Genomic DNA, 26,900 nt, shown 5'->3' with positions numbered 1-26,900 from the left:
CAGCTAGATCTAGGGAAACTCTTTCGAAAGGCGCATTGACTGGTACTGGCATCAGCATACCTGCTTTAGGACCATTAGGACCTAGTCTTAATTGACAGGATGGACATGCTCTTACGTAATCACGAATCATACAAAACATTTTTGGCCAAAAGTATCTTGAATGTATTTTTTCGTACGTTTTCTTCACTGCAAAGTGTCCACCAAATTTGCTAGAGTGAGCAGCTTGAAGAACTTCTAACTGCAGACTTTTAGGTAAAACCAGCACTTGTTTTATACCAGTTGGAAGATAAAGATGTTTATAAAGAATACCTTCATGTAGGAAGTAACGCTTAATAGTATGAACACGTTTCGAATTGTTAGCGCTGTTACTACTTCCTGTGATAATACTTTTTATTTCCTGGCAAAATGCATCTTCTGTTTGTGCTTTTAACATGTCTACGTTCTCAACAGAAGTAGTGAATAGGGAAAAGTCGTCCTCTTTGCTTTCTAGGTCTATGTTATTTTCATTTGGAATTCGGCTGAGACAATCAGGACATTTATGAGATGCACCTTGTTTGTACACTACATCAAAGTCGTAACACTGAAGGCTCAGCGACCATCTACACAGACGACTATTCGCGTCTTTTAAGCGCATTAGCCAACATAAACTGTGGTGATCAGTTACAACTATAAACTTTTTGCCATAGATGTACGGACGTAGTTTCTCGATAGCCCATTTAATGGCTAAACATTCCTTCTGTGTTGTCGGATAATTACACTCGCTTTTATTAAGCGTTCGGCTGATGTAGCATACGGGATGCTCTCTTCCGTCATCATCCTTTTGAAACAGAGTAGCTCCTAATCCTATATCGCATGCATCTGTGTGTATATAACACATTCTTTCTGGGTCAAAATGACTTAAAACTGGTGAGTTACATAGACTTTCCTTTAATCGTACAAAACTTTCTTGTTCGATATCTCTCCAAATGAACTTTTGATTGATTCTAAGTAAACGGAATAATGGTGTGGCGATAGTCGAGAAATCCTTTATAAATCTTCTAAAATATCCACACATTCCTAAGAAGGATCGAAGTTCTTTCACCGTAGTAGGTACTTTCATTTCAGTAATTGCCTTTATTTTCTCTGGGTCGGTTTTACAACCTACATCTTCAACGATGTATCCAAGAAACTTAATATGATTAGCGGCAAATATGCATTTTTCAGGTTTAGCTTTCAATTGAGCATTTCTAAATCTTTCGAACAATTCCTTTAGTAACTTCAAATGTGCTGGGAGGTCTTTGGAAAATGCTATAGTATCGTCGATATATGTAAGTGCTTCCTTCCACTTTAGATCGCCTAAAACTTGGTCAACTATCCTCTGACATGTTGCTGGGGCACCTTTTAAACCGAATGGCATCTTCAAAAACTCATATATGCCATCTGGGATTATAAATGCGGACTTACATATATCATTTTCAGCCATGGGTATCTGCCAAAATCCAGAGGCTAAATCTATTACCGAATAGAGTTTGTTTCCTCCCAAGATTTCTAAGGCATCATCTATACGAGGTAGAGGATAAGTATCGGAGACGGTGAGGCTATTCAGACGACGATAATCCACACATAATCGATGTTTCCCATCTTTCTTTGGCACTAGCACTATAGGTGAGGCCCAGGGACTCTTTGACGGCCTAATTATACCAGCTTGAAGCATTTGCTCTACTAAATCTCTGACAATTTCTCGTTGACATGGAGACATTCTATAAGCGTTTTGCTTAATTGGCTTAACATCCGGCTTCGTTACTATTTCATGAGATCCTAGGGTGCATACTCCAAGATCGAAACTGCTTTTGGCAAATACGTCTAGGTTCTCTCTCAATACATCTTCTATTTGTTTTACAGAATCTTCAGATAAATCATTCCCGATATTAAAAGTAAATGACTCTATGTTTAGTCTTCGATAAGAATGAACAAATAAGCTAACATTTCTTTCCTTCGAATGGTTAGCGTTTGGCTTTATAGTATTTGAATCTGTTGCATTACTGTCTGATCGTGATGATAAAGACAAATTTACAAAGGCATATTCTTCACATGGTTTCCCTTTGGCAACAGTAGATTCCGCTGGGAGTAAAACAGGAGTTGGAGTGCTATTTAATACTAGAATTATACATTCATTATTTCTCACCTCACAAATACCTGACAAAACATTGATACCATTCTCGCCCATTTCGTGCTTTATTTCTACTGTACCCTGCTTAATTGGACAGCGGACTTTTAAGGTACGCATAGTAAAAGCATTTACAAGTGTTTCTTCGGTGGTACGGAATTTTGCGTTGGTGTGATGTAAGAGGGGCGTTTGAATTTGACTAATACAATTCTCTCCCATTGGCACTATAAATAAGTTGTCTTTGAAGCTGATGGTTGCTTTCATTTGTTCACAAAAATCACTACCTAGTAATAAATCATGTGGGAAATTTTCCAATACTACAAACACAAATTCAATACTGTTTCCCATTATTTGTAGTCTACACATACAAGTACCTTCACACTCTATCTTTCTATTATCTGCTACGATGAGTTTAATAGGTTCAGGACATATTTTTAGTCTTAATTCTATACATAGTTTTCGGCTTATCAATGATTTCTCTGAGGCCGTATCAATGATGGCACTAAACGGAGAGCCTTCGATTTCCAAATAAATAGTGCGTAATTTTGATTTCGAAATTGCGAGACACTCTAAAAGATAAGGAGGGATTCTAGCAGCTTGGAAACAGGGCTCTCCCTCAGGAGCCCGACCGATTAGTTTTTTTGTTCCTCGTTTTGATTTTCGAGTTTATCCATGAGTTGGCGCATTTTTTCGAACGCATAAAATTTTGGATATTTACATATTTTCTTATAATGACCCCTATTCCAACAGTTGTGACAAATAATATCGTTAGAACTTTCTTCTGAGACTGTCTGATTTCGAGAAATAGCCTGTTCTGATTGTATGCCATTGTTTCTATTGTTAGTTCTCCTAAAGGTTTTAGAACGCTTATTGTATACGGATTTTCTTTCACGGTCCATTAATTCACGATTTTGACGACTCGATTGTTCTTTGTAAAAATAGCTGTAAGGCTTAGGTGACCTTGAAATCCCATTAGGTCTATTTGAACATTCGCCTACACTGAAACTTTTGTAGTATTTTTCGCGCTCTCTCTTTGTTATCGAGTCTAATTCCATAATGGCATTAGTATAATCATCTAAGGTATGGAATGTTTTATTTGCAATAGACATTCTTTCTTCCTTTTGCAGACCATTGTTTAATAGTTCGATTTTTTCTATTTCCGAATATTCATGATTTAAAGAATTAATTAATTCTAATTTATCTAAAACATAAGAAAAGGCTGATTCTAATTTCCCTTGAACTCTATCATACATTTTAATTGTCTTCTTTACAGTGGAATCTGTTTCATACCATTTCTTTATTTGTGCCTTCAACCTAGTCCAAGTCAATTCATAACCTTTTGCCTCTTCTAGCCTAATTCTTTTTACCAAATCTATATCTGATTGCAGCTTTAGTGTGGAAATGAATGTTGTATCGTCTAATTCGAAACATTCTTTTATTCCTTGCAGCTTTTCCAGCCAAATATTTATATTTTGTGGATCAAAGGCGGGCCAAGATATTAACTTTTGTGGAATGGTAGGACCTTTCGGAAGTGTAGGACTGATCGAAGGATTTGAGTCAGCACATTTTGCATTTACAAACGTATTCTCAAGTTTATTAAATCTAGTTTCGAATTCCTCTCTAATTTGGTTTATTAAGTTAATCATCATGTTAATAGGTGAAACAGACGAAACGTCCGACTTCCCATCATCCTCTAGAACAGTAGGGGAAGGTTCTCGTTCCATTCCCGAGTTTTCGATGTTCCTGGATCTGTTTTTTTCTTTTTTCTCAATATTTTTAATTTTCTCTTGTAATTCACGAATAACTGATTTTAGCTGCATAATTTCGTTATCTTTAGAAATAATTCTATCCTCTAACATAGCAATTTTGTCTTTCATGGCCAACTTTTTCGGCATTTTGGTTAGGTACAATAATTCCTGTCACGATTTAATATTAGGTTACCCAAAAATGTAACTTATTTTATGATTATATATAATAATCCCTGGTCGCAAAACCCAGTTATTGCCAGACCTTATGTATGAGACAAAGGAACAATGAACTTACCGTTTCCTCTTTCTCTTAAGTTGAATCTTGCTATCGTTTCTTTTTGGTTTTCTTTCTTTTTCTTCAGATGTGATGAACCTCTGTTCCTCACTGGTGGCTCCAATTTGTTACGGCTAACGGGAATCTTAGCCAAGTACAAGTTCAGGGTTGTCGATACTCGAGAGTCCGTACCCCAAGGTTCGAATCTATTCTGGGGTATATGTTCGTTCTTGCTCTGCACTCACCAACGTCCTCACAACCAGGGACCAAGTCACAAACTGTCTGAACCCTCCCGGTTCCCCTCGTAACCGCGCAGGATTACTATCGCAACGACTTCCGTTGTCGCGACTAGGGGTCTTCTGCCTTAGGGGTGTTTAGTCATAATCCCACGAACAATAGCTTCACGCCACTAGCCACTCGAACAGGCACATGTACCAAGTGTCCGTTACAATGAATATGCTTGTTTAATACTTTCCTGGCTTTTATATATAACAGAAGGAAAGTATGGCGATTGGTCAATAAATGATCCCCCAAGATTTTTACATTTTTGGACTTAGGTCACGTTGAAACGTCAAGAAATGCAACTTCAGGAAGAGGTTTTCCGTATGTATGGATGTTAGTGTGTGTATGTGTTTGGCGTCTAATTTGCATAATTTCTTTATTTGCTGTTCCATTCTGAAATATTAAACAATATCTTAGAATGAGTAAAGTTTGGCACGGTACTTGTGTATAAAGAGGCATTAATGCTATTAAATTTTGGTTCTTAATTAAAGGTCGACAGGGTGGAGACATAGAAAGGGTCATGTGTCATATCTCCAATGTGGTCGACTTAATGAATATTTTACTCATTATTAGCGTTCACAATTTTGTTTTTATAAAACTCGTCTCGAAAAATTTTGAATCGAAATAGAACGACTTTCCAGGAATCAAAGGACAATTTATATTAATGAATTACAAAAAGTTAAAATAAATTCTGGGAAGAACTGCTAACAATAACTATTTAAATTCAATTATTTTCAATAGTAACCCAACCATATCTGTTAAAAAAACGCTAGAAGCAATAGTAAATACATACTTCATACTTGCCTATATCTGAATCAAAAATAGATGATGCTTGTCATACTGAAATAGAAGGAAGAAGTAATAGTACATTAAACCTGTTTTATAAGATTTTATTGCCTGTACAGGATTTGAATTTGAACAATCTTCTCCCTAAAAGGGGAAAAGTATCCAGGTGTGGATGGTATATTTGCTATTATGATATAAAATTGTTATGAATATGTCAAATTTGTTCTGTTAACAGTGGTTCAAGCAAAAAAAAAAAAAAAATAGGATATTGGAGCAGTGTTTCTATATAACCAAAAAGCCTTTGATAACACATAACACCAAGCATAATTAATTTTCTGTTACAACTGAATTGTTTGTTATATCCAATTAAAATCATTAAGTCATATCTCCGAAATAGGAAAGTGAGACTGAATACTAATAATGGAGATATTCGAAAAATCACTGATTAAATCGTGTTTTCAGAGAGGAGACATAGAGGAGAGATAAAGGAAGTTCTTGAATTCTTCTTTATCTAAAGCATCAGAACGGGGATACAATAATAAACTCAAATTTAATACCGAAAAATTTACCGCAGTGTTATTTACTAAATGGTACAAAGTAAATATTCTTGTCTGAAATTGTCTAGCTCACTTGTTAACTAGTTTGATAATTGTAAGTATTTAGGTGTTATACTTGATCCCAGGCTTAATTTTAATTTTCAGATTGATTACATTCTCGGAAAGGAAAAACATGTCTGTCATCAGTTGTACTCGGATGTACTCGATGCATCTGAGGCATAAATACCAATTCTTGCAACACCATTTTCACTGGTGCCATACATTATATAGTTTCTTATACAGCTTCAGGTTGGGGGCATGTGGTTTATGTTAAAGGTACAGCCGAAAAATTATAAAGGGAGCACTTTGCCTTAAGAATAACACGCTGCTGTAAAACAGTCTCTACTCAGGCAGTTGTTGTGTTATCTAAATAAATGCCATGGTGTCTGTTTATTCAAAGAAAAGTTTCTGAAATATTAGATTAGATGTGGATCCCTGTTTCCAGTACATGTGGGCAGATATGGAATATTTAACTAAATTCAAAGAGCAAATGTTAATAAGTAATATATTTACATACTAATATTTTGCTGTATGTATTTTTGTAAATCATACTTCTCTTATTCTGTATCGTATTGTAAGTATATGTATTGTTATACAAAGCTCAGCCCAACCATCTATAGACACCACATTTATAACATTTAAGTGTAAATAAAAATACTTTATTATACAACTTTTATAATTCATCAATCTGTATCGATTCTTTTTCTAGAAAAATAAATAAAGTGTCTCTACTCAAAATTTTACTGATGATTAATATAAATGATAACAGTAATTCTTTGGAAGATCTTAAAATCTGGTTACAGGAAAGCATAGGGTCTGGTTGAATGCTCTCGGCGATACACCGACGAAAATTAATTCTATTAATATGCAAGGCAGATGAAGAACGGTGTAGAAAATTTCCACTACCTCGACGAAGACGTCGAAATATCGAAGAGGATTCAAAATAACGTAGACGATCAGACAGTAATTTATAAATCGTCGTCCATAGATGATCATCAGGATGAAGGCTAACGTCCACACAAATCTCCAGAAATGATCATAAATACACATTGCCAGAAATTCACAGCAATCCCAGAAAAGTGGAGGAAATTCCATTATTGTTATTTGTTAATTGTTAACAATGTTCATTGTTAGTTTTCACAGTGCAACAATATCAGAATGGTATAATTTGCAATTGTTAAAAGTTGAAATTTGTTTAATTTTGAATTTATTTAAATGAAAGAAAATAATTTTCATAAAGAAGGATACGACACAAAACAGAATGCAGCCTAATACTAGAAATTTTCTTCTGATTAGAATTGTTATTATGGTAAAAGTTTGTTAATCCGGTACATATATGAAAGGGTAGTGCAAAATTATTGATGATACCGGATAAGTTCTCATAGTAAAATTCCATGTTATATGCAATCTGAATGTTGCAGACATTGATAAACATTTTGAGTCAGAACTGCTATATAATTCCGATTAGTATACACAAACTATGGAAACAAGTATGATACGTTGCATGATTACATTGCGATAAAATCGATTGAGAAGCCTGCAAAAACATTAATAAACACGTTACTGAGCAAAATCGACACTCATAATAATATGTACTGTATACATACGACTGGCATGCAGGATGACCGTTTAATCTAGGTTGCCTTTCAGAGGGTGGAAATTCTCTCAAAAACAGCTTAGCGAAGCATTCGCAAAACATAAATTCAGTATTTAAAAACATCCAGCAAAGAGTTGCGTAACTTTCCCGGCAATAACATTTAAAACTGCGTGCGGCGCCATTTGTTACATTTATTTTACAAATTTTTTAAAATATAAGTAATTATTTTTAAAATGGCAAAAAGCCTAATTTTGTGGGTAGGGATGAGTTTTATAATAATAAAAAATCCTAAACGCCAATAACAAGTAAAATTTTCATTAAGTCCAACCCTACTAGAGATATGAGACCACGACTCCATCCCCTCGATCTTTAACCACCAAATCTCTCCATCTTCTCGATCTTTAACCACCAAAATTTAAATGCATGAATTCCTCTAATACCTAAACCTTCTTGCAAAATTTCAGAAATTTTCGACAAAAGACACAGGAATTATTACGCTTTAAACTGGACCAACAAAATTATGTCTCCGTACACACACACAAACACAACGAGCAAAAATTATTCTGACGTCGTCACAATGCCGTGCCGGGCTGTAATTTTTAATCGTATTTTTAAATTATTTCGTTTAAAATATATGCTCGCCTTATATTTTAAATTAGTAGCGCCTTGCCCCTGTACATCATACTTTTCCTGATAACAAGAGTCATTGGTCATCTATGTAATTCCGTTTTAGAGAAAATTGTTGAATTAAAATCACTGCCTTCACTCCTGACGTAAGATTATAGAATATGAAAAGGGTAGGTTTTTCTCCAACAGTCTAACTTCTTGGGGTGACTTTCCCGTACCACCTCTTTCTGGAGGCGCCCCTTCTCAGATCTTAAATTATTTCACAGATTAACCCTCTTTGTATCATTTTAGCAACTTGTATTTGAGAAAGATTCTTTTAAATTACTTGACGAGAACGATAAAACTCGTGTAGACTAAATAAATATTCTCGTTCTTGTGGCATTTTAGTTAAACGCCACGTTCAATTCAGTGCAAATTACAGGCGAACACGTGGAGGTGATAAATCGAGACTTCAGTTTATATTAAAAAGAATAAAAAACAAATTTAAATGTTAAAAAAACTTTAGTAATTTACGTGTATTAAAAATATTAATTTACTTCAAATTTAATTATTTATCCATCAAATCTTTCATAGAAAAATCCAATTTACTGACAATTAAAATTCTTCATCCCACGTTCATTCTATATTGATTTTTGCTTACAACAAAAGTTTTTATTATTTTCTTTAATTATAAATTCTATTAAACTTTCATGTAATGTAAATACTGTATGTCAGCAAGAAGTATGTCGGTTATTACGTCAATAGAGTATTGTATTTCTATTCAGTAACGTACTGTACATATAAGTAAATATAAATATTCTACTATAAAGGTAATTAACATGGGGAGTCTCTATATACAACAGAGGGAGAGTATGACGATTGATCGAAGAATGACCCCAAAAATTTTTACATTTTTGTATTCAGGAAGACTCGAAACGTGGAGAAATGCAAACATTTGGAAGATGTTTGTATTTTGTGTGTGGGTGTGGTTGGGTGTGGAGGATTTTATTCACCCACTTTGGTGTAGTATCGTTAAATAATCACATTTAAAGACATAAAATACATTTTAAAATATATGAATATAATATAAATATTTTGTATGAGGTATATACAATTGTATAACACGAAAACGTTTTTTTATTGTTCAGCTGTAATTTTGTTTTCTTTTTATTTGTCTGGTTCTTGTTGTTCGGCTTGAAAATATACTTTAATTGTTCAGTTATATTGTATAAAGACGAATCGATTCTTGTGTAGATAGAACTGTATTGTTTAGCTAAACAATACAGTTTTATCTACGCATTGTTCGTCTGTACAATATGCCCGATCGACGTTTCGTTCTTCTGTTGTGAAGGCCTAATATATAAATACCACTTATATATAGCAACAACTTATATATAGACAGATCGTCCGAGAAATGAACATATTTGTATTTAGACAAACCTTCGAAGAAATGAGAAGAGATCTCCCTACTTAACAAGAAGGGACTTTGCAAAGAAGGTATTCCTTTATGGATAGTTTATCTTAATACTACATGTTTTTTTTTTACTTAAATAGACAATTTCCTTCTCAGAATTTTAAAGTTACAAACCGTTGCATCAGCACGCCACTATTTAAGTTATATTGGAGACTATTTGATCTTTTGGATCTTTCGTATGAGAGTGCATTTTCTCCTGTACCCATCATGGATTCGGCCAAATGGGACCGATGGGTGGTGTTGAATCTCATAGTGTGTTCTTAGTCGAGACTGAAGAATGCAACTCATCATCTTCCACGCGGTATTTAGGATTTAGGCCCGAAAAAGTGTTATTATTTTAGTCTGTTTTAAACCACATCTGGTCTTTTATTATTTTTACTCTTTTATTTCATGATCCGCAATGTTACCAACCGCAAACATAATTATCAATTTGTAGTGTAATATCAAAGATTTGTAGTGTTGTATCATAGATTTTATTTTAAGGAAATTTAAAACTTCTTTCCCCTCTTGACTGATTATTTTATTCTTTCCTTTTTTTTATATCTTCCAGTTTTTACAAGCGTTAGAATCAAAGTCTCCATATCCTAATTTGACGCTTTTATTAAATTTTTAACAGATGAGCTCAGTAAATGAAATGTAAATGTTCAACGGTTTGTTCAAGGGAGCGTCGCTGTTCGACACCCAAGAGTCAAGCTTAAAAACTTCCGGCAGAAAACCATCGAAATTGAAGTACATCTAAAGAAATCGCTGCAAACGTATTTCCTCTGTTATATTTACCACCGAAAAATTTACACCGGAAGACATCGTTAACATACTTTTTAAACAGGAAAATTAAGTAAGCCAAATCAATAAAATCAACGATTCAAATTAGGAATTATTATTCGCTTTTATTCCTGGCCCGACATAAAATTAATTGCGACATTTTTGTTTAGAAAGCGTAGTACGCCAACGTTTCGAAATACAAAATAAAATTAGGCAACGGAATCGGTTATCTCTTTATAAAATTGATTCAGACATATAACAATAATTCTAAGAATTATTCGTCAAATAAGTAAAATTCAGAATGGAGTCTTCCAGTAAATGCGCCGTCTGCCCCGGTTTCCAGGAATTTACCACACGAACATTTGAAAAATGAACAAATTTCTTTCTTTTTCTTTTTTCTTCGATCGCATTTTGTCAACACCATTCGGCCTCATCGGTGGATAGTGATAAAGTTTTAATTTCGAAATTGCTGCGTATTCATTTACATCGATTGATTTATTTTTAGAACCAATTAGTCAATAATTATATCAATCAATATACAGGAAAGTGGTATTTGAGTGCTTTCATTTAGTCTGCATACCAAAGTATTGAGATTCAAATGGCTGACCACACATGAACGTCATTACTGACGACTATTAATTGCTTTACGTAATCGATACAGATTTGTAGGTTTGCTTGCCCTTAACATACATCCCAAGGAAGAGTATTAAGAAATTTTTAAGTGTAAGTTTTGTTATAAATCTACAACAGAAGATACATTTCGAGCTTTTAGGCTCTGCGTCTACGTCGGGAATTTCCACGATACTCGCGGAAACTTCTCATACTTTTCATTTTATTTATTAATCATATTTATGTGATGCACTCACATATAGTTATTTGAACGAAGACTTTTTACGCACCGAATATGTCTTTGCATTCCGGTAATTTCGTTGTTAATGTGACGTATTTATAACGTAGCCGTTGCCAATACGGCAGAACTGGTTAATTGGGATCGGTCGAGAAGAAAAGAATTCGAACTTCGAGTTATAAGTTTTGGTGTTATAGAATTTCGTCGAAAAATCAAACTTTTGTGCATTGGTTTAGAGATGATCCGTAACAAACTATCCGTACGATCTTACGTGCAATCGTCGAGCGAATGTAAACATATCGATGAGATCCAAGAATGCGAAAACGCTTAACTGAATTTTCAGAATATTCCGTATATACTGGCTGTGAGTTTACGTACAGCGGTACTTGTGCTTTTGATAGGTACTATCGATCGCCAGGTTAATATAAAAACTGAAATCTGTGCTACGTTTTGGGCAAGGTTGTCAATTAATGTCTATTCTCTTAAATCTATTTATTAAAATCTTTGTCGTGAGACGAACCACATTATAGAAGTTAAAATGCTTGTAAAAGGTGATAAGTCGCTAATAATTGTGGCAAATTGACACAGGAGTATTTCAACTACTTTCTTGTAAGACAGCGATAGCAACGATAGAATTATCTTTAATTACGCAATAAATTTTATTTTTTGAACAACTAATACCGCTTAATACACATAAAAAAATATGATAAGAATCGTCTCGAGCGTAAGTTCTGCGGTTGATAATCACCGAGAGGAAATATGTCTGAAGTGTTTTCTCTCTTCATTTACTTCAATTTCGACGGTTTACGGCTGGGAATTTTTTACTCCCTGCTCCTGTTTTTTAAACACTGACGATCGCGTCCGCATACCTTTGAAATTTTACATCTCATTTATTGAATGCCTTTATTGGATGCATTCCTTTCTTTTTATATGTATCACAATTCCTTACGTATCGGACGTAACTCCTTGCTCTTCGTGGCTCTCGGTATTCGAATATGACATATTTGTCAGAGTATCTGCTGCGAGTATGACTTTGGCCGTGGCTGTAATGTTCAGTATTATCAAAAGAGTCAAACTGAACCCAAAAATACAATTAGAAAAGTCGTATCGTTTTCCTAAACATCAGTTATACGATACTATCAACACTCTACAACTTCTTGCAGTACTTACAACTGTTACTTTTACTATATTTATTGAATGTATAATCGTTTTTTTGTTTTATCCTGCGTTAGAAAAAGGAAAGTCTTTCAAATACGAACCATTTATCTGCAGCATTGAAATGAGTATCTGTTACACTTTACTCCTTGGTGCTTTAGTATACATCTTTACGTTTCTCATTCTGTTTCACTTTACTGTAATGAAGGCATTCGAAAAACTATCAGAGAATTTGTATGTGCTGAAAAAGAACATTCTAAATTTGAAATCTCAACTAAACGAAATTATAGCGCAACACGACGAACTTTGGAATTTTACCAATCAGCTCAACGGACCATTCAATTACGTATTTACAATAATGTACGGTATATTATTAATGCAAACGAGTCTAATGTACTTCGTGTTTAACTTTTCTGAACTGAAGTTGGCGTTGAAAGTTTTCTTTTTTTTACTCTGCGCTGCTTTCTCTTTGTTCTGTACTTTAATTGGATTCTCGTTGTCTGCCTTTACGTCTGCTGTAAAGTATTTTTATCGAAATTCCAGTGTTTACATTTGCAGATTTTTTAACAGTTACATTTCTTTTTTCAGATGCAAACGTCTTTTCAAGACATCGGAAGATTTGCTGACTGCGATCTCAAATTGGAACAGAAATTAAAGGTTCGATGTATTTAAAATATATGTTTATGTAGTAAATCGTGTATTACGTTTCCGTGTAGTTATAATACGTTAATAGACATTAATAACTTTTCAGATTTTGAATTTTATGAAACGATTCGGTAAAGAATCGCTGTGCCTCTCTTGCAGAAATTACTTTAAAATTACAAAAAAGTTTCCAGTAAAGGTAATTTTTCTAACGAAATTTGATAATTTTGTGGATTTTTTTTATAATTTAAACGTTGATACCTTATTGAATTCCTCATTGAAACATTTCAGATGGGAAGTTCTCTCTATTCCATATTTTCCGGTCTTTTAAATATAAAGAAGGCTTCGAAACATAAGACTTAATTACTCGAAAGAATATTTTTATTTTGAAAGACGACTCTAAATGACAATTATTTGTTAAACTGCCACGTCGCAATCACTAACATTTATTAGAATTTACAACTAATTCACTCGAAACGTCCGACGTCGAGTTTATTTTTTCTCATCACCTGTCATTTAATGGAGATTCGCGCGATGTTGCAAGTTAGGAAATTTGGCGCCGTGATAAGTAATAAATTTAATTTTACCATCGGCATCCGAAAATTGAGCGAGAAACTCGTGAAAATACGTAGTAATATACACGTAGATCTATAGATGTATAATACTCGACGATAAAGACTCGTAATGATTGTATGATTTGTGAATTGTTTAAGATTTAAAAAGTAAAGAGTATTCAATGTTATTTTTATGTACGTTTTTTTTTGCAAAGTTATATTTAATTACAGTATAATTAAAAGAAAATTATAATTATATTGACACATTTTCAGACATAAAGTCTTTAGAATTTTTATCACTTTTAGATGTTTTTCATAATATTACAATTATTAACAAATTTTCCAAGCGTGTTTTAATTCTTTAAATTCGACAACCGGCGACTTTTATGATAAAGTAATTAACGACTTGTCGGAAAAATCGCCGAAACGAATTAGTTCATAGAAAATTAATAAAACAAGTTTTTTCCATCATTGTTTGTATCGTATCAATTTGTATTATGTATGTATTATTTGTATTTTAGAACTTAAATACATAAATTGTTTATTTTTGTCATTTCCGGTATTTGTTTAAAACTTTTATGGAAATGTTATGTACCTGACAGGTCTGACCCGTCACGAAAAACGCGAAAAAACGGTTAATTTAGAGAAAAATTTATTAGTTTGAAAAAACATAGGTAAAAGTCCTTTCTAGTCGGACACCCGTTGTTTATATCAAACGGCCAGGCAGAAACCGTAAATCGCGGAAGGAAGATCGAATTCGTCTTCGATTTTGACTTTTCTCGCGCTCCAGGTACGAGTCTCGTTACGTGTAGTAACCAGGGACCGACCACTCGGGAAGCGTGATTGAGGGAGAACGACTAATCAAAATGGACGAAAAAACGGAAATTGATATAATCTTCGACAATCGAGGACACTCGGTTAACGTTCCGAATAACCAAAACGCCGTGTGTCAACGCGCAAAAGAAAAAAAAAAACGGTTTCTCGTCTATTGCGTCAACCTGTAACCCGTGCCACTTCGAACTTAAACCGTGTCCCCGACTCCAACGGAGGAAGTCTTCCCGTGCCTTACAGACTCGTCGACGCCACTGTCCCGGTGCCACCTTCGATCGACCATCGAAGAACCACGTCGACGCTCGGGACGTCCGAACAGTTGATTGTCCTAAAGCAAACAATTTTGTACACAGTATATGTTTATTTTATGTTAAAATAAAGGTTTTTGTCAGATACTTGTCGTCTTTGTGTCTACAGCCACCACCCATGTACGAATGGACCCTAGACCATTACTGACGCGCGATTAACTGATTGCCCCTGGAAGTCGGCTTCTTGCAGAAACACGGCTTCCCTATCATCAAATGTCACGGCACGCCACTGATATTGTGTAATTCGCAGAATAAATGTATCGTTTAATTACTATTATTAAAAATTTCATAATTTCAACGGACGAAGCAACAGATAACGATAATCATTTCTTTCAACCAAAAAATCAAAATAAAATTAAAAAATCAACACAGAAAATATCTTTAATGAAGAAAATAAGATATAAATTTGTTATTATCCTTTTCTTTCTAATTTAGAATTCTAAATAATTATTTCTTTAGGAATTTTATCACTTATACAAGTATGTACAGTATCTGTTTAGTTTCGTATGAAGTAAATCTTGAATAAACACTTTCATTACGGACGATTAAAGCGTCAAAATACAGCTCTGGGAACCCAAAATCGAATCCGGTAAGTCAACACCAATAAAGTTTTGTGGGGTGCTCTGTCCCTGACACTTCGGATCCCTCTTGCACCACTCTACCGCTCCATTCTGAGTCTGGTCGAACCCACCAGCAGTTACGTGGAGTTTTCCGGTTTCTTCACGTCAATGACGCCTAAATAGGGGCCAGCTTCCCATAAAAGATCGCTTTTATGGGAAACTAGCCCCTATTTAGCGAGTAAACTGGCATTCAGTTAACTAGCGAGTAATCTGGCGATAGAATGTTTACAAACACAACTTTAAATTACGTGATTTTTTCACAATTCATTAAACAGCTTCACTCTAAGTTAATATTTTATAAACCATTTTAATGTTATAAATTTGTTAAAATTTATTTTTCATGATTCTTTAACCTCAGCGTACAATTCCAATTATTAATACGAATTCCTGATGTTCGATTTGATAATTTTCAATAAAACCGTTTAATTATTTAACAACGTACAATAAATTTCGGTTAATGTTACCTATGGTTCCAAAATGGCGGCTCGTATCCGATTCCAGCAAATAGAAGAAAGGAAACACAATAAATTACCATAATTATTACCAACAAAATTATTAGAATAGGTTAGGTTAGGTCAGAACGTGCATCCCGCTGTTTCCTTGCTGGAATCAGACGACCCGCCATCTTGGAACCATAGGTAACATTAACCTAAATTTCTATTAAAAATTTCCAACAATTCATTAAAATCATTGTACTTTGATATAGTCTTGGCGCTAAAGTTGAATCAAAGTTAGTTGGATGCCATGATTCATAAAGCAGGATAATTGTATCCAGCCACGTTGTAAGGCATTATCATCATATTGGAATACTGTATATTAAAGTAGGCATTCATATACATATATTAACACCTGAATAGGGACCATAGAATGTCCTCCTTCTATATCCAACATTCTTTGTAAAACACGTAATAAAAAATTAAAAATTTAATCAATGATGCGTCAGAGATGAGTCAACAAATGTCCAACTTTGTAATTATTCATGACAAATAAATGGAATTAGGATAAACATAAAAGTTTCCTTAAATGATGCAAGGAATTGAGAAATTATAGTGACTTAGCAATATGTCGGCCTTATCTAATGTTATTTTTCTATCTTGAAACAGCAAACAATAAACTGGTGTTTCAACACTTGCAGTATTGAAAATATTTTCGGTTGAATTTTATTATATGTGGTAAAATTTCAAAGTTCTGTAAAAGTATGATTGCCTTCAGCACAGATTCTGTTAAGGTTTCAGCTTACAGTTGTAAAAATCCCCTAAAAAGCCATATTTTCCCTTTTTTTGCCCTATGGGCACTAAGAGTACTCTTTTAGCAAATCCATTATGAGTTCGGCCAGGCGCAGAATGAGGCTGCTGGGTGGTGATGGACGGGGCCAACATATCCGATCGGACCACCCCAAAAAAATTCCTAGAGACTTTTCGACCCGTCCGAATTCGATCCCGGATCCCCAGAGCGGTAGGCTGCCGCCTTGACCGCTCGGCCACCCGCCCGGCCTGAAAAACCATATTAATGCCTACAGGACAGACAGTCAAAATATTTTTAAAATATAGCAGGTCAGTTTACCACTTTAACAACCTGAATCACTGTTTCACGCTAGTTCTTTAACCTAAATAAGGTATCTGTGTTATCAATTTTGAGCCGCTGTATTTTAAACTGTATTGTAAATAAATTATATTAATTAATAAACCTGGGAAAATTACTTAAAATTTCCTACGGACGAACGTTAAACGTTTCCTTCTTTTTAGTCAACTTAGTACACCAGCAGGAATAATAATTCCACGGAGGAGCGAGCTTTATTTAGGGGCTTCTCCCCCGCCTTTTTATTAAATGTATAACTTTTATACGTGTTTGTGCCGCCACAAAAAGGTAAATTGCATGCCGAGGCGGGGGAGAAGCCTCTATATCAAGGTCGACTCCTCCGTGGAATTGTTATTCCTGCTGGTGTACGGCAGAAGGATCCGGGATCAAATTCGGGCGGTTGAATACAGCGGCCCGAATCGATACCAGGAATTTTCGGGGGATGATCTACCGGATATGTCAGGCACCATTCCTCACCATACGGTTGCCGCATAGACCTGATCGAACCCACGACTAAAGAAGGGCCGTCACATTGTCCACATAAAGTAAGAAGTTAAAAAAAAAATAATAATAAATTTCTATATATAAACTCAAGCATTAACTTTTTTCCTTAAATAAGGCTATATTTTTAAAATAATTTATATTATTATTAACGTTTTAAACTTTAATCAAGTATTCATGAAAATAATTTGAAAATATTTCTAATTAAAAACATTATTTTTTAATTAAAAGAAGCCGGCAAATTACCATACTGTAATCATAATAAATCTCAAGATAATCAATGCCCGTCTGTCTGTCGCCAGTCGGGTATGTGTATTCATGATGTAGCTTAGTCATAAGTGCGTAGACGTGACGTTAGCGAGAGTAATTATAATAATAAATATGACTTCACAGATAAAGTCTGACGTCACTTTATACTTATAAGTTCATCGCGTGTTATAGTATTATTCATTTAATTTATTTGTATTATTACAAACGAGCATAAAACAATAAAAGTAACAAATTACGACCTTTATTCTTCTATTTAAATTCTAGAAAATGGAGTAAAATATATTTAAATACCCTAAAAAGTTTTAATTTGATTCGGTTATAAATTAAACTTAATCAGATATATCAACATATTTAATTATTTAAGGCCTTCATTACTATTAGAATTCATCACGATTCTGTGATTTTTTGTGATCCGTGATGAAGCTTAAATAATTAAAAAATCGGTAAATATCCCTAAAAATTTCCCTAAGTTAAGTCTAATTTAGAATTGAATTTAATTACTTAATTAATTAACTAGTTTTATATTAATTAAAATTAAAAGTTTAAAATATTTCTGAACTTGTATTTAATTTGATTTCATTCTAAATTAGAATTAACTTAGGGAAATTTTTAGGGATATTTACCGATTTTTAATTATTTAAATCCCTTCTTATATCTTTTATACTTTCTTTTTATAAAAAATTGAATTCCAACTTTTAAAAGTGCAAAATAAAATATTTAATGAGATAAAGTCGAAAATACTTAAAATATTTAATTTTAATTAACGAAAAAATGTAGTTAATTTAACATATAAAAAAAAACAATACAATTTAATTGATGTCGAGTAATTTAATTTTAATTAAATAATTTGAAAGTTGTCCTCAAACTTTTTAATTAAAATTAAATTATTTAATACAAAATTGAATAGAAAATATTCAAAAAAGTTTAAATAAATATATTCAAATTAGCATAAATTATTTATTGGAATGGAGTGAAATATACGAATTAATATTTAAATAAATTCAAAACCCGTTATATAACGAATATCCTTGTTAGGAATAAATATTATTGAATATATTAAATTAAATTTTAATTTTTTTTTTTTAATAATAAATAATTTATAAGTAAATATACGAATATACGTATCATCAACAAATTAAGTTTAACTTTAATCGTAATTTAAATTAATTATAATTAAATTTTGTATTTAAATCCGTCGTGAACGTATACAGCTTTGCCGCCATCTTGGCTTCCCCAATAGAGTAGTGCTGGCAATACGCCAATTTGTAAGTACAGAAGCACGTTGTGTTACTCGAGTAACAGGGCAGAAATCAATTCATAGAATGGAAGATAATTTGTTTTTTTTTTAAGTAAATGGGAGGTGGAAGAATATAAAATTCTTTTCAGTATTCTTACATTAGTAATTTTTGCTATTCATGCATTTCTAGTCGTACAAGAAAAAGGGAGGAGGGGAGAAAACACGCACACACACGTACAGAATTACAGGTCTTGCTAGTAACAGGAACAGAATATTGAAGGCTTTTCTAAGAATCGATCGAGTGTAAATGCAGTAAAGCAATTTAGAAACGTATAAACCGAATACACTAGTTCTTCTTTGGATCGATAAAAGCACTTTTAGAATTTTAATAATCAAATTTTGCTTTCAGCCAAACAGAATCAACTTATTATTATTCAGCATTAATAATGATGTCCGGACATCGAATGGTTGAATTGCATTTAAATATCAAAGATGATACAGCACATTAATATTAATGTGGATGGCATTATCATTTTCAATGTTCAGCTCCCGCTACACATCCCTGCCGATGATGATTCTACTTGATATTTGTTCTTCTTCTTCTTCTATTTGTTCTTTTTTTACGTGTTTTTTTTTCTCTCAATATCCGAGACGAAATTAAACGTTAACGATCGAATACAACATTTACCACAAGACATGTGGCAACTAACGAGTTGGCTACCAGCCAAATTTGGTGGTACATGAAGGAGGAAGGTCATCGGGACGTTGAAGGACAAACGAATAAACTTACAATCATGCAAGCATTTAAAAAATGTGTTTACGTGTTTGTTTACCATTCGAAACAGATATTTTATTATTTCTATACCCTATTTACGTTTTATTGTGCGTGATATACAGTTACATTTTCTACGTCACGAATTGATTTTAATGTTATTTAATGTTTGATGATAAATTTTATATTAAAAGACACTTAAAATTATGTGTTTTTTTTGTAATTTTAAACAAGTTTTTAATTGTTTATTTCGTAATAAAATTGTATTTATAAAACACGATTCCATTCTTCGATTTTGGTGGTAAATATCGATATAATACCGCATCCTGAAGCAAGTTTAAAGATTGGTTTTTCTGTCTGTTCGCTGAATTTTCGTCTTCGTTCGAGCTAAATCTGTCTTAAACGACCTTCAAACAGGAAATCCCATTATAAACCTAGCAACATGACGTACATTTTGACGTCAATAAGCTATTTTCCTCTTCGTATAGAATTGATCGACCAGGAATAGGGACTGCTATACTTTACCTTCATACAAAATTTTTATAGAACTTTCAAAATAAAATAGAGGAAATAAAAATGGAAATTTTAAGATCTGATCTTAAAAAATTTTTTTCGTAAAGTTTGAATTTTTACGTTTTTTTTTAAAAAAAAACAATTCACAATTTTTCTTGGTGTTTTTGCGAATTCTTTTAATGTATTCAATACATTAAAAGGTCCATAAAAACTAAGATTTTATGGATGTTTTTATAGTGGAATAAGCGAAAAATTTTCTTATCGATCGTAAATCTTAATGACTTCATTTTTTTAAAAAAACTATATATTTTTTGAATGACCCAAATCTTCCTTCACTTGAAAAACTTTTTATGGCGTTTTTATATTGGATCCAGATGTTATATATTCTCTAGAGAAAATTTAATTATGTGTTTATTAAGCCGAATAAACTGAAAGCACAATGTATCGTAAAGATTTAATATTAGTACAGGTTAGTATAAAAATAAATTAATAAATACAATGACAATAATGGGATTTTTTTTGAAATCACTAAAGTGACGACCCTTGTAAATTAAATTATAATGTTTTAACTCGTATATAAGAATATTTGTATAACTATTTTAATAAAATAAAAAGAATTATAGAATTTTTATAGTTTCCTCTATTACGTGGCTTCTTGTTCTTCCATGGCTTCATCAATAGTTTTAATCATCTTCGGCCCTTTATGATTGTCGTAAGTGATAAAATATATGCCATATAATTAATATATAAAGATTATATTAATTGAAATGGTGTTTTGGAGAGGAAAAGGATTAAACAGAAGAATTTGAAGGAAAGAAATGGAAGAATAAGGAAACACAACGAGATTTTATGAAAGGCTTTCATACAGGATAAGATAGAGACAGGCCGAATAGTATAATAAATGAACAATAAAGATACCAGCTTCTATTGTCTAATCGTAATTTAAATACATTGTTTTTATTAATTTCTGGTGTTTTGATTGTTGCAAAGTTCGTCCTAGTGTATACTACTCGACGAAGAAATTGCTTATTGTATCGAATTTTAGTGGACTTCTGTAGAACTGTCTGTGTGTCTTTCCGAAAGATTACATAAAAATTAATAAGAATTTTCAGAAATTTAGCAGCTGTAATCTTCTTTATTAATTTCATAACCGGCATCATCTCTTATTTGCGTGATTCTTCGCCGTAATCTTTAAACCTTTGCAATTGAATTAGATTAAATTTTATACGAAATTCAATAGAAAATCAATAGAATCTTTTAAATAATTTGTGAATAAATATAAGACACTTAACGATTTCAAAGTATTGATATACTGTAATGATGCATACATTTTGTAAACATGAAAAATTAGAATTTACAATTCTTTAAAGTAAAATATACTTCTTTTTTGGAGTTAAAAAAAAAGAAAATTCTAAGTAAACTTTTCGATTATTCGAAATTGAATTTTAATGGAAAATCGACTGGAAGAAAAACCTTTATTTAATGAGATTTTCATGATTAAATAAATTTGTTTAACATAAATTTTATTAGAATTTCTAATTTATATCTAACAAATATTGATTTTTTCATTACGAATTCTCAAAAGTGAATTTATTCCTAAACGGCGAAAATAAACAGTTGATTTGCGTATAAGAATCACTTCGAAAAGTCGGAAATAATTGTGAAATTCATTTATATTTAAATTAATATCGAAATTTCATCAGTTTAATCATCTTTATCGTAAATCCTTCGATTTTACAGCAAGTTGGAACATGTTTAATTTCATTGCATGTCATGAATTTTTATTAACAGTTTCTATATAAATCTATTATAAAATTAATTCACATTCCTTCGTGTTAAACATTAATAAATGAAATTAATCGTATTTATTTATTACGGTTAGAGCCATTTTGGTGAGAAGAAAGTAAATTTTAACGAAGATTTGACACTTTTTTTTCCATTTATTTTTAATTGTGACTTATGAAATTCAATTTGTGAAATGAAATTTAAGACAATTATCTACAATTGTTTAATTTAATTAATTCTATAATTTGATATAGTAGACGAAGTTCAACACGATTAAATTACTCGTATTCAAACTGTGAGAGATCAATTTGAATTTCACTTCGAGTAAATTAAATCTATAATAAATTCGAAGAAAATTAATTAAGGTATATTTAATTAAGATTTATATTTAATATAATTGAGATCTTAAAACAAGATTTTAATAGATAATCCCTCATTCAAATATAATATAATACGTACTGTACTTGCCTATGAATTTCTCACTGTTGTCCGTCCGTTTGTCTGTCTTTCCTTAATCTCGAGAATGGCGTTAGATACATGAATTCCAAGATAAGATATGGAAATTTGATGTATAAAAGATCCCGATTAACTGTACAAGATTGTCTGATGCAAAACGAAAGTGACGTTATTTCAATTCAAACTTTTCCCCTGAAAGCAGTTAATTGATGATTGGCACGCTCTATTGTTAAAGAAAAAGTATGATGTCACAGGCAGGACACTACATATATTTTAAATTAAATAAATTAAAATTTGCAGCCCGGCGTTCTATGCATAACTATTAATACTTGCTGTTTAACAATACCGATCTGTGTACCATGTACAGTACACGAGTACAGTAGAATCCAGATTATTTGAGATAATGCAAACTGATGCTATTTCGGATAAAACAGGACCATTTCTGATTAAAAATTTCGAATATAAAAGCGATTTTAAGCCATTTTTATGACTTAGTGAATGTAATCATATAGAAAGAACAATACATTTTACATCATTTATTATACAGCTAATATACATTCAGTAGTTTTATGAATAAAAAAAAGTATATTATTGGAGTTACATATTGATACGAATGTTTCTCACACTGAAATGAAACGATGAAAAGTAACAGAACAAATCATTATGTAATGCGTGTATTATCCTTTTAAACTTCCTTTTATGTATTACAGTATAAGAAAAGCAGTGTATTAACTTACAGCCGGATAATCGAGATTCTACTGTTTATTCAATACAAAGGACAACACTGAGTACGTGTATATTATAAGCAATGCAGTGAGAGTATTATATACAATATATTATACCGTGTATTGTGTGCAGTATGACTTTTACATTGTGTACGCCAAAATAAATAAGGTTCGATTGTAATACATAAAACAACGATAAACAGTGAAATAAAAAAAAATCTAAATGTACTTATGTTTAAATTTTAATAAAAGTCATTAAAAATAAATTAAAATAGCTAAATAAATGAAAGTAATTTGTATAAATAATTTCGAATTAATTACATCACTCAATTTGACAACGTCCTTTTATGAAATTTATTAAATTAACAATGACAAATTTTAAATGCAAATTAGAGTATAATCTGTCGTTAGCATGAATTTAATTAGCATATGCATTTGATATTTAATGACCTAAATGAATCATTTCAACTTAATAAAACTCATTTAAATTTGCTTAAAAGTTGCTTAAAAAATTCATTTTAAATCACTAAATAATAATTTTATTTATAATATAATTAATAAAATTAAAACACATTCCCCCCCCAAAAAAACATCATTAAATATATTTAATTATAATTAAATGCATTAAATGAAATAAATTGATTAAATGTAATTAATAAAGTAATTTTAGAATTAAATTTAATAAATTTAAAAAATTCACTAATTTTATGATTTTTTTTTAATTATAAAGTTTTAAAGAGTAATTTTTAAATATATATATTTTTTAAATTTAATTTTTTCAATTTATAATTTAAAAAATCAATAATTATATACATATTTTTAATAATATACTATCATCAAAAACAAAAGGAATATTTATATTAAAATATAAAAAAAAAATTCATAAAAATTACTAATTTTATACAATTACAATAATAATTATCAGTAAACTTTAATTTTTTATTTCTATTACTAAATCTTATTTAGCATTTTTTCTTAATTAAATTCTTAAATTACAGTTTAAATACTTTATTAAAATTTTGGACATAGTTAATTATAATTACACACACACACACACACACACTTAAAACAAGTAATTATGCATTTATTCCTCTATTTAAAATAAATAATTAATGTATTTTTTTAAAGACATTACTGGCATCTTTCTTAAGTGATGCTGTAAAAGATGTGTATGTGTTTTTTACTGTATTTTCAGTTGAAAAAACACTTGAAATTTTTTGGATACGAGCCAAAACCTTTTGTTGGAAGCATTACTGATTTGCATTCACTCACGACTTAACAATAATAATTTCTTTTTTTTTTTTTTTTTCTATTTTTAGAATGAAGAAGAAGGAATAAAATTTTATTTAATAAAAAATTCACTTGTCCAAGAAGACAAAAACAATTTTATTTTTTATCTTCGAGTTTAATATAAAATTCAGTATAAAATGAAATTATTGTATAGACATTATCGTGTATGAAAGAGGGGAAAAATATGAATTTTTACTATAAATATTTAATTTAAAAAAACATTTTTATAAATTTAAATTAAATCATATTTATTTATTTATTTCTTCATTCACTTTATCAAATTAAATTTCAAGAATAAAACTTTTATTTTTTGGGGAGGGAAATTCTATAACAGAAATGTATTTTTTTAAATTAAATTTATATATAAATTTTTTAATATTTAAAATATTGAAAAAAATAAATTGAATTTTTTCAGTTTTTGATAGAAAATTATATAATTTTTCTTTTTAAATATTATAATTACATTGAAATATGTAGTAAAACAATACATTTTACTTTATAAAGTTAATGAATTGATTTAAATTTAATTAGATTATAAAGAAAACTGTTTTATTGAAATTTTAATTAAATTATTCATTTCAATTATGATTAAAGTGTAATTATTCATTTATATTTTCTTGTATTTGATCTGTTTTTGTGTAAACAATTCTTTTTATGGAAGATTGAGTGCTGTGTTATTATCACATTTTAAGTACTGTAACTAATTACAGTAATTTATTACGGTGCTGTAATTAATTTAAAGCAATAAATAGCACTGTAATTTACAATATTAAACTTTCTTCATCTAAATTTCAGAAAATATTTTACATATTACATGTAGAATCTTTGTGTAGATCGTTGTCTACCGGTTGATTACACCATCTACACATCATCCATTTTATTATATGCATTACGTAAATTAGTACAAACGTTTTTTTATTCTTTACGTTAGAAATTTCATTTACTTTCGTTTACGGTATATAATTAGTATAGTTACTTTATAATTATCCGTACATTTCGGATTTTACCAAACCACTACAAACCAACGTAATAGCCTCTTTAATTATCTTTAATAACCTGTAATTAGATTTAAAATTTTTATTTACACAACTAAACTTGAAACAAATATTTAATGTAATCGAACTGTGCTTTATAGACAAAATTAGTAATATTTTCTTGTTATAATTTCTTAAAAAATGCCATCAATGATGATGAAGTTCTTCACTCAGTTTTGAAGCTTCCTTTAGAACATGATATAAGGTTTATAGAAGATACCTTAGCAGCAAGGTTTTCAACATATATTTATATAGATAAAAGGCAAGTTTTTATATTATTATAATCCTTAAATTACACGAAATTTAATTAAAAAATCTCTATAAAATATTGAAAAAATAGTCAGTATTTTATGGATTTTAGTGAGTACAAAAAAGAATATTTCGTACGTGTATATAATAGAAGTCAACGTGACAATTAGTAGACCCAGACATAGATGAATCCCAAAATTTAGTATTTTATGTAAGAAAGCACAATACGAAAGGGGTGTGAGGAATTTATTTAATTTGCATTATTGATTTTATTCGTATAGATTTATGGCTTTCGGAGAGGGATGAGGGCCCCACATTCATGACCAGTCGAAGTTTCCTCCTCTCTCAGGCTCTATGTGTATTTTACACGTATATATATGCTTACATAAAGCACATATATACACGTACGTGTATGTGTTTCTTGTGTATGTTTAAGCAGTTCTTGTGTCTTGTGTGTTTACCTTCAATCCCAAGTGTATGATTCAGTTTATATTTAAATACATATATTCTTATATGTCAACACGTAACAGTTTTTCATATACATGTTTCTTGTATGTTTGCTTTCACTTCCACATGTTTTTAAGTGTGAATTTCTTCAATAAACATTTTTAATAAAGATATTTTCGATTAAAAGTTGCCGATTAAATTACACGACGTTTTCTTAAATTAAACTAATTAAAAATGCCATATTTTTAACGTTATTAACGTATCAAACACAATTTATTAACCTATAACAGCGATAATCTCATACTAGTTAAATTTATGATTAATGTCATCATGCATTATCCTTAACGTCGTGTAAATAAATTATTCAATGAAAATTATTCTAAAAAATAAGAGTTTTATTTATATTTTATTATTATTAAACTCAACAAAATTTATTTCCACTTTCTCAATTGTTAAAATCTAATTATACTTAAGAAGTGAGTGTCTTGTTTGTTTGCTTAAATTACTTTTTATTGTTTGCTCAATGCAATTAAGAGAATAATAATAAAAAATGGATAAAATTTATGTATTATTTATTTATTTTCTTTATTATATTTTTATATATATAAAAATCAATCGAATTAATAAAATTTTTACAATATTTACAATATAATTGATCATTTTTATTATATTGACAACCTTCACTTATGTTTATCTACTATTGATTATTTATACATAAAATAACTTTATAATATATATATATGTATATATTTATTCTGTAATAAAATAATTCATTCTTGATTTATGAAGAGAAATTTAATTTAAGAGAAAGAAAT

The 26,900-nt window shown here is 30.8% G+C and overlaps 1 protein-coding gene and 1 long non-coding RNA gene across 4 annotated transcripts in view; both read left to right on the top strand.

The window, feature by feature from the left end:
* Nucleotides 1-26,900, top strand: part of LOC136978445 (choline O-acetyltransferase-like) — a 221,724-nt gene that overhangs the window by 22,820 nt on the left and 172,004 nt on the right. The gene's annotated exons all lie outside the window — the stretch shown is intronic.
* LOC136978418 (uncharacterized) lies at nt 12,420-13,393 on the top strand. The gene is made up of 4 exons (XR_010881225.1): nt 12,420-12,633; nt 12,862-12,930; nt 13,025-13,114; nt 13,207-13,393. It is a non-coding gene; the product is annotated as an uncharacterized lncRNA (long non-coding RNA).

This window comes from Centruroides vittatus, unplaced genomic scaffold, assembly GCF_030686945.1.
Source record: "Centruroides vittatus isolate TY-2023 unplaced genomic scaffold, ASM3068694v2 contig_538, whole genome shotgun sequence".
Lineage (NCBI taxonomy): Eukaryota > Metazoa > Arthropoda > Arachnida > Scorpiones > Buthidae > Centruroides > Centruroides vittatus.
Note: the sequence above shows the minus strand (reverse complement) of the source record. Positions and strands in the feature narration are given on the sequence as shown.